Source organism: Schistocerca nitens, chromosome 1, assembly GCF_023898315.1.
Source record: "Schistocerca nitens isolate TAMUIC-IGC-003100 chromosome 1, iqSchNite1.1, whole genome shotgun sequence".
NCBI lineage: Eukaryota > Metazoa > Arthropoda > Insecta > Orthoptera > Acrididae > Schistocerca > Schistocerca nitens.
In genome coordinates, this window is record NC_064614.1 from 1,117,711,343 (window position 1) to 1,117,726,381 (window position 15,039).

Consider the following 15,039-nt stretch of genomic DNA (forward strand, 5'->3'; position numbering starts at 1 on the left):
GAAATCTTTTGACAACGTTGACTGGAATACTCTCTTTCAAATTCTGTAGGTGTCAGGGGTAAAATACAGGGAGCGAAAGGTTATTTACAATTTATACAGAAGCAAGATGGCGGTCGAGGGGCAAGAAAGGGAAGCAGTGGTTGGGAAGGGAGTGAGAAATGGTTATAGCCTATCTCTGATGTTATTCAATCTGTATATTAAGCAAGCAGTAAACGAAACAAAAGAAAACTTTAGAGTAGGAATTAAAATCCGCGAAGAAGCAATAAGAACTGCGAGGTTCGCCGATGACATTGCAATTCTGTCAGGGACAGCAAAGGACCTGGAAGAGCAGCTGAACGGAATGGACAGTGTCTTGAAAGGAGGATATAAGATGAATATCAACAAAAGAAAAACGAGGGTAATGGAATGTAGTCGAATTAAATCGCTTGATGCTGAGGGAATTAGATTAGGAAATGAGACGCTTAAAGCAGTAAATGAGGTTTGCTATTTGGGGAGCAAAATAACTGATGATGGTCGAAGTAGAGAGGATATAAAATATAGACTAGCAATGGCAAGGAAAGAGTTTCTGAAGAAGAGAAATTTGTTAACATCGAGTATAGATTTAAGTGTCAGGAAACCGTTTCTGAAAGTATTTGTATGGAGTGTAGCCATGTATGGAAGTGAAACGTGGACAATAAATGGTTTAGACAAGAAGAGAATAGGAACTTCGGAAACGTGGTGCTACAGAAGAATGCTGAAGATTAGATGGGTAGAGATAGAAAATGTTCAAATGTGTGTGAAATCTTATGGGACTTAACTGCTAAGTTCATCAGTCCCTGAGCTTACACACTACTTAACCTAAATTATCCCAAGTACAAATACACTCACCCATGCCCGAGGGAGGACTCGAACCTCCGCCTGGACCAGCCGCACAGTCCATGACTGCAGCTCCCAGACCGCTCGGCTAATCTCGCGCGGTAGATCACATAACTAATAAGGAGGTATTGAATAGAATTGGGGAGAAGAGAAATTTGCGGCACAACTTGTTTAGAAGAAGGGATCTGTTGGTAAGACCTATTCTGAGGCATCAAGGGATCGCCAATTTAGTATTGGAGGGTAGCGTGGAGAGTAAAAATCGTAGAGGGAGACCAAGAGATGAATACACAAAACAGATTTAGAAGGATGTAGGTTGCAGTAGGTACTGGGAGATGAGGAAGCTTGCACAGGTTAGAGTAGCAAGGAGAGCTGCATCAAACCAGTCTCTGGACTGAAGACCAGAACAACAACAGAAACAGGAATTGTAGTCATATATATGTTTATATGTGTGTGAATTCCTGAGGGATCAAACTTCTGAGGTGATCGGTCCCGAAACGTACACACTACTTGAACTAACTTATGCTAAGACCAACACATACAATGCCCAAGGGAGGACTCGAACCTGCGGCGGGAGGGACCGTACAACCTGTGAATGGCGCCTCTAACCGCGCGGCCACTCCACGCAGCAAATTTTAGTCGAAATGAATGGATCAGTACACAGAAAATTCAGAAAAACCTTTGCTTAAATTGAAACCGAAGGCGTGAATACGAAGAGTGCAAGAGATATTTGGCTGCTAAATGAAGGAGAGGATGTGGATGGATGGAAAAAATATTTTAAAGTACCCTACGAGACATTACTGAAGAAGAACGGAGAATTAATTGGGATCCAATGTTAGAGTCAGAGGGTAATATAGCTTTGAAACACTTGCGATCAAATAGGACCCAAGGCATAATTAACATTCCTTCAGAAGTTCTTTATTGAACCTGTGAGTTTGGACCCGTGGCAGACAGCGGGGAACGTTTATGGGTGGGGCACGTCTATGCAGAATACTTTTCTCGGAAACTGCGCTTGCTGGAGCGAGACTGACAATGGAAGGTAAGTGAGACGCCCTGCTAAACCCGCAGGACAGGACAGGTAGTTTAAGTTGTGGAAAGGGGCCAAAATAAGCGGATGTCAGTTACACTCGAACATACAACCTTTTATTTGATCAAACATTACAAGAGCCAATAATTAAAAAAAAGGCACAGCTTTAGTTTTGGAACTTAATTAGCGGCTGAATGCGCCGTACAGTCTCATGCCTTAAGGGCAACACCACTTTAATTTAAAAACGGCTGAAAGGCAGTAACTTAAAGCTCAACCAAAATCATAAATTTAAAAGGCAAAGCCTTATCTTAAAACAGTTCCTCAATTAGGCTGAAGGCCCAAAGAATCAGACACTTTAAGAGCAAACAAAATCAAAATCGGCTGAACTCCCAACAGTTAAGACTCAATAACATTAATTTTAAAAGTGCCAAAGGCTTTATGTAAAACAGTTCTTAAATTAGTCTGAAGACCCAAACCATCTGACGCTTTAAGGGCAAAACAATCTAAAAACCGGCTAGCAGCCATGCAAGTACAAAGAAACAAGAAAAGGCAGTACAGCCAAGGGCGCTTAGATGTTCCGAGGGTCGGCCTGGAATTCAAACACTAAAGCTCGCTTAGGTCAGACAGGCAGTCGGCCCAACCACTGTCGATCCGATGACAACCCAACCGACAGGCAATCAACGGACCCACCGATAAGATTACCTCCGCTTCACCCGAGCGGCACACAACAGTGAGTTCAATGGAACAACGTAGAAGGTATTGGTGCCCACAACCTACACACCGTGCTGGACAGCGACAACATGATGCGGAAAATACACTGCCTGAATTTACATCAACTGCCAGGGCAGGTAACCGGAATGTTAACGGCCACAAGGCAGAAGATTCCGCTGGTGCACTTGAATCCAAATAACCATGTACAGTTAAACTTTAGAGGAGGTGGGCTAAAATTTGCCAACTTGAAAACACACGTTGTAGCTCGTGGGAATTTCCCAACAGCCAACAGAGAACTCCAGACGACATAATGTGAACAATTGTGACTTGCTGGTAGATTAAGTGAAAACTCAGCTTTCATGTCCAGGATCGGTGAGCCACGAACCTCGTAGCAATGGGAACAGTACCACACACTCCGACACCACATAGAGGTCGCCAGCGGGCCTGGCCAAACCACGCGCAGCGGAGATTTCCTCGCTGCTCCATGCCAACCGACCAACTATCCGCACACAGCCCAGCTGGCAACTATAAGCGCCAGGCCATAGACAGTCCAAGGTGCCAAAATCGATACAGATAGCATAATCGCTATGACCGCGGGAGACCAAACACAGAATAGCAACCAAGGTTTAATTCAACACATAGCGTGAGCCAGCCAATGTTCAATTAGTATAGCCATCTGCTGAGTGCTCTCACAAACTACACGGCACTAGTTGAGTGAACGTCTCAGAGCGAAGAACATATTTGTGTCTTTGTGAAAGGTTAGGTAATTTTAGTACTCAAATATCGAAGCTCCTGGGGAGCATATCTATAGAATTGAAAATAGATAAATATAGGTTCGTTTACAGGAGATTATTCTATTTTACGAAGTACAGTTGGTCAATTGGAAAGCCTGAAAGTTGCTACTGTAGTTTCGAAACTAATACAAACATAGCAATGGAACATGTTCATGCAGTTCGGTTGGGGCACGATTATGCACTACTTTGCATTCCAATCTTGATTCACACCCCGATCAAGTAAGTTTTAAGACAAAAACAGTTGAAAATTCAATATAAAAAAAGTGAAGGCCCAGCAGAACAGAATGTAGAAACTGCTTTAAAAAAAGCTGTTCATACCTAATAAATCACAAAAGAAAAAGTAATTCTATGAGAGCAAGGACTGGTGAGGGCAAGAAACTGCCAAAAAGAAGAATAAGAAAAAATGTGGATAGGTCTACTTGTGATTTCTTAGTGTTCTGCCCAAAGGCAGGCTTTCACACCATGACCATGGTCTCCTGTTTCTACCATCCTTTTCAAATTCGCCTAATTTTCACATCTCTTTATGACGTCTGTCATCTTATATATCCTCCTTCCTCTCAATGTCCTGCCACAAACTAGTTCTTTCTAACAGTCTATTAGCAAGCACTCACTTTTCAACGAATGCCCCATTCAGTTCTCCTTCCCTTGTCGTATAACCTGAAGCTGTCTGGTGATGAAAACTACCTTTGTTTTTACTGCTTGACATGATACAACCAATCAAAAAGAAATCAAGAATGACTCCAACGCCTTAGATGCAAAAGCTACGCGAACGACGACTGTGGCACAGGAGACACACTTTCTTGGTGCAAATTTGCAACTTGGAGAATTATGATGAATAAGTTGTTAAGTAAAATTCAAACTTCTGTGTAAGCCATATGATCATAACACGTGTAAGTTCACCAAAAAATTTGTCCACTACCAGTAATTTTTTTGTATTTTACCATGTTAATTGGTGCAAATGAGGCTGTAATTTTGTTTTCTGACAGTAAAACGTATCTTGGAAATTTTTGTAGTGTGTTTTGTCTAGTCATTATTGTGTTCTAGAATACGCATAAACCCGCCCGCGTAAACTTACCCTGTACCTGGGGCACGTTTTTGTACTCGACTTTAGGCTACAAAAAATCGGTCTAATCCTCATGAGTTTCTAAAACTCTGCTACTTTCATGCAGCTGCGCTCACGTACATCTTTTACCGAATCCAATAAATTACTCAGCGAAATATTATTTACTTCGTAGTACTACCTGCTGATCACTTTGTTAAGTCATACTTGTCTTCATTTATGACCATTTTTTGCAAGCAACAGAACATCTTAATAACCTTCTGCGGTAACATGGACGACATCTCTGTCTAGAACCGTCAGTAAGCAACTCTGGCTAGCGAATATGTCCGTCGTTTCTGAAAGACACGTACGGAACTTGCATATAAGTAAATCGGTAGTATGTAATAAATAAGCAAGTCGAGTTTGTTGGTGAGTTACTTTGCTTCATTGCCTGTTCCCGGGTATTAGTTAAACTGAAAAATTCGTATTAGAGCACAAGATAAAGTATGCAATGCTACACTCCTGGAAATGGAAAAAAGAACACATTGACACCGGTGTGTCAGACCCACCATACTTGCTCCGGACACTGCGAGAGGGCTGTACAAGCAATGATCACACGCACGGCACAGCGGACACACCAGGAACCGCGGTGTTGGCCGTCGAATGGCGCTAGCTGCGCAGCATTTGTGCACCGCCGCCGTCAGTGTCAGCCAGTTTGCCGTGGCATACGGAGCTCCATCGCAGTCTTTAACACTGGTAGCATGCCGCGACAGCGTGGACGTGAACCGTATGTGCAGTTGACGGACTTTGAGCGAGGGCGTATAGTGGGCATGCGGGAGGCCGGGTGGACGTACCGCCGAATTGCTCAACACGTGGGGCGTGAGGTCTCCACAGTACATCGATGTTGTCGCCAGTGGTCGGCGGAAGGTGCACGTGCCCGTCGACCTGGGACCGGACCGCAGCGACGCACGGATGCACGCCAAGACCGTAGGATCCTACGCAGTGCCGTAGGGGACCGCACCGCCACTTCCCACCAAATTAGGGACACTGTTGCTCCTGGGGTATCGGCGAGGACCATTCGCAACCGTCTCCATGAAGCTGGGCTACGGTCCCGCACACCGTTAGGCCGTCTTCCGCTCACGCCCCAACATCGTGCAGCCCGCCTCCAGTGGTGTCGCGACAGGCGTGAATGGAGGGACGAATGGAGACGTGTCGTCTTCAGCGATGAGAGTCGCTTCTGCCTTGGTGCCAATGATGGTCGTATGCGTGTTTGGCGCCGTGCAGGTGAGCGCCACAATCAGGACTGCATACGACCGAGGCACACAGGGCCAACAACCGGCATCATGGTGTGGGGAGCGATCTCCTACACTGGCCGTACACCACTGGTGATCGTCGAGGGGACACTGAATAGTGTACGGTACATCCAAACCGTCATCGAACCCATCGTTCTACCATTCCTAGACCGGCAAGGGAACTTGCTGTTCCAACAGGACAATGCACGTCCGCATGTATCCCGTGCCACCCAACGTGCTCTAGAAGGTGTAAGTCAACTACCCTGGCCAGCAAGATCTCCGGATCTGTCCCCCATTGAGCATGTTTGGGACTGGATGAAGCGTCGTCTCACGCGGTCTGCACGTCCAGCACGAACGCTGGTCCAACTGAGGCGCCAGGTGGAAATGGCATGGCAAGCCGTTCCACAGGACTACATCCAGCATCTCTACGATCGTCTCCATGGGAGAATAGCAGCCTGCATTGCTGCGAAAGGTGGATATACACTGTACTAGTGCCGACATTGTGCATGCTCTGTTGCCTGTGTCTGTGTGCCTGTGGTTCTGTCAGTGTGATCATGTGATGTATCTGACCCCAGGAATGTGTCAATAAAGTTTCCCCTTCCTGGGACAATGAATTCACGGTGTTCTTATTTCAATTTCCAGGAGTGTATGTGGATTTGAACTTTATGGGATGTTTTGCCCATTATGTTCAAAGAAGGACGCAAGCACTGTCCCTGAGGTTTTCCTGAAACCAACATCCTTTCTGGCACACTGCGACCACCGCAACACACTCCGTCTGTTTCCGCGAAAAGTGTGGAAGGCAGCGTATCGGCTATAACCGAGAAAAGTGTGGACGATTTGGAGTTGCCTTTGAAAGAAATCCGAGAAAATCGATACGAGTGCGGTCACGCTTCCCTGTCAATGGGCCTGTGCATCATACAGTGTTCATAGTGTACAGGTACAGGTAGATCCAGATCAGGATGGACAAAGAAGTGAGCATCTGAACGGAGTTATTTAACATCTTACGTTTACAGAAAATATCTGGGTTTTTTGCAGTAATTGGTTATTAATGGGTCAATGGTTATTGGGAAAGTGATTTTCAAAGAGAAACTAGCTGGGTCGCCACCCTATTTAATGAAAATTGGGAAAATTTCACATAAGAACTGAATTAATCACTCAATTGCTAAGCATAAATAACGTGCTAATAGATCCAAGTGAATCTAGGCAATGAACTTATTGGAACAGTTTAAGCACCTGGGCGAAATCATTTGCTGACAGCCGCGCATTGTTCGAATTGATGGCTGGCAATAAAGCAGAATATGGGCCCTTATTAGGTAGAAAGCGGAGGAGAGGGCTAAGAGTTTTTGCAAATTCCGTAGGCAGTGGCGCCCAGGTGTCCACACTCTGCTACAAAACATATTTATGTAGGCACGAGGCTTTTAGCGAGTTTGTGGCCGTTCTTTAGAAAGTTCGAAATGGATGCAACAGGGGATATAACGATCTTTTTATGGAAGGTTGTCATTCCAACCAAGTCATGCTTTTAGCAAAGACACAGTGTAAACGCGTGGGAAAGAGGGAGCGAAGCTGAATCTTTTTTCCTTTTCTCCAAATTAATTTTTAATGTCGCTGGTTGGTCAAATCTGCGTATGCAGAGCAGGGGGCGGTCTCCCAGCTCCGAATGGTGAGCTCCAGCTCATGATTGGCTTGTGCTAAAGTGGGCGTAGTCTAAGCATGCAAATGTGTTATGCTGCAGCACTGTTGAAGAAAGCTGTAGAGAATAGAGAAGATCACTCTTTTACTGGCGCTTCACTAGTAAAGAACGGTAAGTCTCTATGTAGATAGTGAGACTTGTGTTCTATGCTAGTGTGCCGCATAGAGCCTGTGCCAGTCACCATATGAACTATCTTGCATCATGCATACAACGAGTTATGCGTGTTTGTTTTGAGTCGGCCGTCTAAACGTTTCACATATTCCATTACACAGTTTTGTCACGAAGTCAAATTGATTTGGAAGACCAGCAAACGGGTCCACCTGCACACTGGAATCCATTGGGATTTCAGAGGCTCATAGGGAAGTATCTGCATTCCGTATCAGCCGAACATGATACCGCGTACTTGCATATTTCCGGGCGCATGCCATTTATAACAGATTGCATTTGGCGAGCGCGTTGTGTTGTGCCACCCTCACATGCAGAAGGGTAAAGTATTCGCTGCTACAGCCTAGGGCTACAATATATGCTTCTCAGCACCCTGTTCTTTGGTACCATATTTTTCTTTATGCAATAGTAGAGTATAGATGATTGACAGTAGCGTAATTCTTGGGCCATACCACAGATTCATATTTATGAAGTCAGATAAAGCGATTAGTTCTGGTTAGTGTGATGTGTTGATCTCCAGCTGATCACTTTGCTAACCATCAACCGCATATTACTGAACGCGATTGTCAGATAAAAAGTTTGTGTGACGTTTCATTAGCCATCATGTGTCATGTGATGTTAAGAAAGAATAAATCAATTGTTATTTAGACCGCAACTTCTCCCACTGTCCAGACCGAGCGAGGTGGCGCAGTGGTTCGCACACTGGACTCGCATTCGGGAGGACGACGGTTCAATCCCGTCTCCGGCCATCCTGATTTAGGTTTTCCGTGATTTCCCTAAATCGTTTCAGGCAAATGTCGGGATGGTTCCTTTGAAAGGGCACGGCCGATTTCCTTCCACATCCTTCCGTAACCCGAGCTTGCGCTCCGTCTCTACTGACCTCGTTGTCGATGGGACGTTAAACACTAATCATCTCACCTCGCCTCTCCCATTGTCCTGATTTACATTACATTTATCATTTTATTAAAGTCATGGTTGCACTTGAAAGAGCTCGGAAGCTTGCAAGCGTTCTTAATAAAATGAAATGAAAGAAATAAGAAAACTTATATGAATAAATTAACGTGGTTTCGAAATTATTTCGACGTGAAAAAGAAATGAATTTAATTCTCAGAGGGTTACTTGTATGAGTACAATGTTAACGAGATTCATATATAAGCCCTTTCAGCATTACTGGAGTGAGACTAAAAATTTAGACAATCTCACGTAGTATAGATAAAACATATTATTTATGAAACGTGCCATTTGCGTCAAATAATACGACAGGAAGCAGCAGGGCCAAACTTACACAGCTTGTGTTAAACAATGTTTATTAGCTTGCACAATTTAAATACAATGAAGCAGATAAATTTCACAGGAGCACATTAAAAATTTTTCTTAAATCTTTGTTGAAATCTGCGTGACAAATGTGCAAAACATTAAGAAAATTTCTGTGGGTTTAAATACTTAGTACAATCAAATCCTGCCAATCTCTGAACCAGCAAGACTATCTTGTACAATGACTTCTCTTTTGCAATATAAATTCATATCAAGGTATAACATTAAGGATAATACAAGGCATACAAATCTCAGGCAACTTCTAAAACTTTAGTACTCGTCAATGGAGACACCGGGCATACGAACTTCTGACTACGGAATAATCCAGTTGACGCCAGTACACGTAGGCACTAATTAAATAACAGTGAATTAATAAAAAACAGCGTCTCAGCATCTAAAAGTTCCCTAACAGTACACTCACATGAAGTACTCATTTGTAAAAATTAAACCACAATTAGCATACAAAGTACAAATATGACACAAATGGCTGATAAGAGAATACATAACTAATAAGGCAGAGTATAATGATGCTCGTCGTCAGTTGTTATGATGACAGGTGGCCAATGTTAAATAGAAATGTATATTGCAGGTTTGGCAGTGAAGTCGGTAAGGAGGTGTCTGCATAGTCTGTGTCTGCAACGACTGAAATAACTAGAAGTCGTTGGTAACAAATAATAATATTGTACTAAACTTGTGTTACAGGCTTCTTCACATGCTGCATACATAATATTACAAACAGATATCTAGAGAGGCATTACTTATGCCATACTTGACTAAGCGCCTTGTTAAAGGTGGCTTCCTGTCAGCTGAAGGCTGTGCTACATTCCTAGTTGTCGTCCCGAGCAAGAGTGGGCGAGAGCTCGCTAGATACTTGTCACAAGCCGCGGAGCGGCGCTAGTCGTGACTCGCGGGTACAGCGATACTAATTACAGACCGCGGTCGATATGTGCAAGCACGAACAAGTGTTGTATCGAACGTTGATACCACACAGAGCCTCAAGTAATCTTATCGGACACTAATTACAGAGTAACCCAGTTTTACAGGTTTACATTCATAATTCGAGCGAAAGATTCATCTGAAAAGGCGGCGGAGGAACGAGCTACAAAGCTTAACGATCTGACAGAGCCAGGAACAAAGAGCACAGCAATATTCAACTTAAAGACGAGATTGAGATAGAAGGCCAGGCCTGGAGCCCGGTCTAATGAAACACAATTCAACTGTCAACTGCCAAGTCGTCAAGACCAGGTGCTACGTCCCAACGAGTATACTGGGCTCCGCATAACTGAAACATAAATCAACTACTACACCACACTTGCAGTTGCACATTCACATAAGAGTAAAATATAAGATCAAAACAGGAAGGCTCCGCTCCCCCCCCCCCCCCAAAAAAAAAAGAAATTTAAACTCAAGACTTAAGAATTCATTTAAACACTGCAATACACGCATAAATAAGATTGTTCCTTGAAAGGTAACAGTAAACGAGCAAGAGCCCATTAGCGCAACGCAATCTGACTTTCAAAAATCCCTAAAAAAGAATGGCCCTGACTAACATTAACCTATACCTTTCACAAATCACTCACCTCACCAAAAATCTTCGTTACTCGAACTACTGCAATACAGCGAGCGCCACTACTCCCAGCTAAATAAAAGATTCAAACTACGGAAGGCACTAACTACTGATAGGCATAGTTAGCAAATGAAAGATTTTAATAGAGAAAAAACAATGTATTTACCTTAATAGTGTTGAAAAATCACAATATACATAGCAGTTCATGACATCCAGCTTTACAAATTTCCAAACTCCGCCATTTCTCTCCCCACATCCACCACTGCTGGCGGCTCACCTCCAACTGCGCAACGTTACGCGCTGTTCACATCCAACTGCCGCTGCCCAACAATACAATGGCAGACAACAATGTAAACTAGCCACATACTGCACACAGCACAGCCAGTGATTTTCATACAGAGCGCTACGTAACGTTGCCAATAAGAAAACATAAACAGCCTACTTACATAGCCCCCATGCTCCCCACAACAAATTTTACAAATTGTTTTGGGCAGTGGCCAATAATGATTTGATAAAATTTTTCATAATTACAGTAAGAAAGATATCAAATGCACACACTTATTAATACAATGTTGGTCAAAAGCTAAAATTTTCTCACAGTCCATAAAGACAGTCCTGATAATTCATCACAGTAAAACTGCCGTTTCTTTTCTCAAAGTCTGAGCAGTAAAAGACAATGCACACGGAAGTAGTGGATTTCCATGCAGTCTTGAAGAAGTAGTGTTGTCCTTCCAACGGAAAGACAGTGCCGACTCTTGACATGCTGACTGATAAAGGGCCACAAGAGAGCAAACCCACAGCAGAGTCAGTCGAAATTTTGAAGAGTATTGGTAGGTAGATCATCACAGAGCAGACGCACTGTAGTCCTGGTAGAGATTACGGTATTCGTGGGTCACCAGAGGTGCAGACCCACTGTAGTCCTTGTAGAGACGGCCAGCAGCCATCTGTTGCAACTGTGCAGGTGCACAATCACCATCGAAGAGTCTTGCGGACAATATAGCAAGTTCATAAACCACCACTTGTGCACTCACAAAGTTTTTTTCTAATTGTCCTTAGAACCAGCAATGCTGTTAACGAGTCCCTTGCTGAATTATTAACACACGTGCAAACACTGTCAGTCCGTACTTCTCACATATTGTCCATATACTATGACCAACAGAAACGTGTGCAGTGAAATGGAACTTACAAGTTACTTAATTTGATGAAATGGTGTCAATTACAATTTTATAACATAAGAATACAATTACAAAGGTACAAAATACACCATTAAAGAACATAACAATACAGATAACATTTGTGGTAATGCAGGCTTTACAAAAGAATAGAAATAAACATGTACACCAGTGTTACAAGAATTATGACATAAGTACATACATAAAAGATCAGAATAACTTTTGAAACATCAACTTCACACATGAGCATTAGAACAAAACAGAATAAATAATGTCTAAGCATATTTACAAGGTAAATAACATAGTATTTGAAAAATTCTACAACATAAAACTTATTAGCTAAACACTTAAAGACAGGAAAAAGACAAATACATAATGGTACATACACACATAGCAAAATAATACAAAAGGAAAGACAGGGTTCGTTTTCAGTGTGACATTGGTACTGCAGTCCAACCCAAAACTTCATTCCATAGATCTTTCATCTTATTTCAACATTTGTTTCCACCAAAAAAATCCTGTCCAAGCATGTTTTCTGTATTTATATTTTCACATATTTCTTACCTCATTATTTATTTTCAATTATCTCTCATCATTTATTTTCAAGAAAATCCTGCCTAAACTTGTCTCTGAAACCTACTTTTTTGTTCATATCCTCTTTCAAAATACTTTGTTGGCCAAACCATATTCTTATAGCTTCTCAATGCATTTCTCCCAATTCATCACAACTCGTTCTCTTATATAGCCTACCCCATTTTAAGCTAACTTAAATCTACTGAGCTCAGATATATATATACTAACGGACAAGGCAATGCAGCAGCACAAAACAATTAACACAAACATCAATGAAAAAAAATTCAAATTGGCAAAGCAATTGCAATATTACAAGTAATATAAGGCACTGTACAGCAAACAAGAAAAATAAATGTGTAGTAAAACTGGCTTAACAGCGTAATACAAAGTCAAATTCAGTAATATTATGCATGGCAAACAGCAGCAGCAAATGCTATAACTTATACCTAAACATGGCAAGGCTCAAGCAGAAAAAATAGTACACTAAAGACAACAGTGCAGTCAAGGGAAATGTCTATTCACATCTTAATGTCTATGTAATTAAAGTGGTGCACCACAACTTATTCTACAAAAGAAATTACCAAGTACTTGAAAAGAAAATTCTGTATGCAATTCCTGTGAAGGGAAATGTCTTTTTGTGCTCCATCATTTTTTTTTGGAAGTATCACAAAATTATTATTTACTGGATCTATAGACAGAAAATATCTATATTAGTACATCTATAAAATTTTATTTTAACCAATGCTACAGTGCAGCTAGAAACTAGATATTAAACAAAATAGGCAAAGCAAGGCGTGAAACGTCATTCACTAGCCATATGGCATTTCATAGTGCAGTGAACAATCTTTCCACGAGCAAGACAATAGATGTGAAATGTTTCTCATCATTTCATTTCAGTAAATATCATAAATTAAGAACTCTACAGTGTAATCATGTTTTCAATTTTGAGCGTGTCTTATTTGCGATGCTTTCTACAAAGAAATGTCAATAGCGAGGATAATGGCCTCTTTCTTCTCCACCTAATGGCTTTTTCTCACGGCGGCTGGCACACCTGGCCGCTCACAACGCATTACGTCACGGTCACTTACCTTTCTTACTGACATATTTACGACAGCAATTTCCGCTACAGTGACGGTCTCATATAAAAATTTCACAGGTCGAAAATTTACGTTACAAATGTGTAGAAACAAAATCCTGTAAATATAACAGTGTCCAAAAAATTTTCGGCGGCATTGTGATACATTCACGCATATACACACATTTCATAACTCTTAAAGTACGATTCTTGGTTTCCAACATCCTTTTCATAAATCAGAGTCCCTAACCACCTCTCCTTATTCCTTACCTTATTACACATGTACATATTCGTCGACACGTCAATCTTGCACCGATACTTCAATATTTCATCATAATTAATACGTAGCATAATCAGATTCCTCATATAGCATCAGCTTATTGATAATAAACATACCGCAACAGCATAATACACATAGTCATCGTAATAATAACATCATAACACCTCAGTCAACTCTCAAAATCGTCGTAGCTTCCTCCAATAATTTCAAAACCTAAAAAAAATTCTCTGCTCATGTCAAAAGTGTCATCTGCCTCAAACGTACTTTAAAATCGTGATCCCATACCAAATACATCATTCAAAGCTCTCATAGTATCACAATGGTTCCAAAAAAATATGAACAGTTCACAAAGTACAGCCAAAATACAATTTCATAAGGGTGAAGTTATCCAACGGTATAATTACGTAAACATCTGTCACTGCCGTAGTAAAAAAGTTTGTCTCTCTCAGTTAAATGATCAGATAGCTGTGTAATTCTGTGTTAGAGAAATAAGGTACCGATGTGTAAAGTTGTATAAGCAAATACCATATTAGCTAGGGCTCCTTGTGCTTGCCAAACACATAGTATACAAAGTAGGCGTGTACCCCCCTGAGGGTTAATGTAATTATACCCTCAGGTGTTACAGATTACAGCAATGGAATGAAATGTATCACGGAAAACCTGTGTAACATTGTACTTCAAATATCTTTAAAAATAAATGTTTTAAGTACAAAATTAATCACTCAAATACGCGTACAGTAGCGCTAAACTGTGCGTCATGTTATAAGATAATCTCTGTGGAAGTGTCGTAGTTATCATCCTCCGAAAGCTAAGTTCTGCAGAAGTCAATGTACTTACCTCATGATAAACAAAAGTGAAATGCTTTGCGTATAGATATCTTAGTTATTACGCTTATTGCCGTGATGAAGAAAGTACTGTGCTGTAACGTATTGTTGTGCTACGGAAAAGGCTGTCTCCTTGTAGCTATACCACAAAAGGTACTACTAAAAAATGTTTTACTTTCCAGAATAATTCAGAAAAACTGTGCAGATATAAAACAGATACACCGCAAAAGCAACATTGTAAATTGTCACTCATTAGTAGCGTCGTGATAAAATCGTGTAGCTGTCACATAAACTAACCACTGTGTCATCTGGTACCTCGCAGAAAGTATTTCAACTCCAGAATGTATTTTCAAGTAAACCAAAATGTTGCATTAAAATCTCATTAGCAGTAGGAGTAGATGTTCTAAGTATGTGAGCCTTATATTCGTTACGTAATCGTGCAACTAACAAGAAAGAATGTACAAATAACAACACTGTGTCGTCTGTTCACTATAACAATGCATTCGTAATTTCTGTTTAAATAAGTTCTCTTGGTTCTTGACTGGATATTTAACTTCAAACATTGTTGCATATTAACAGATTCTAAGTCTGACAAAGCATACTAGAAATGTCAAGTAAAAAGTTTTATGGCAAAGACAATGTTAAAAAGCAGATTATCTTTCAA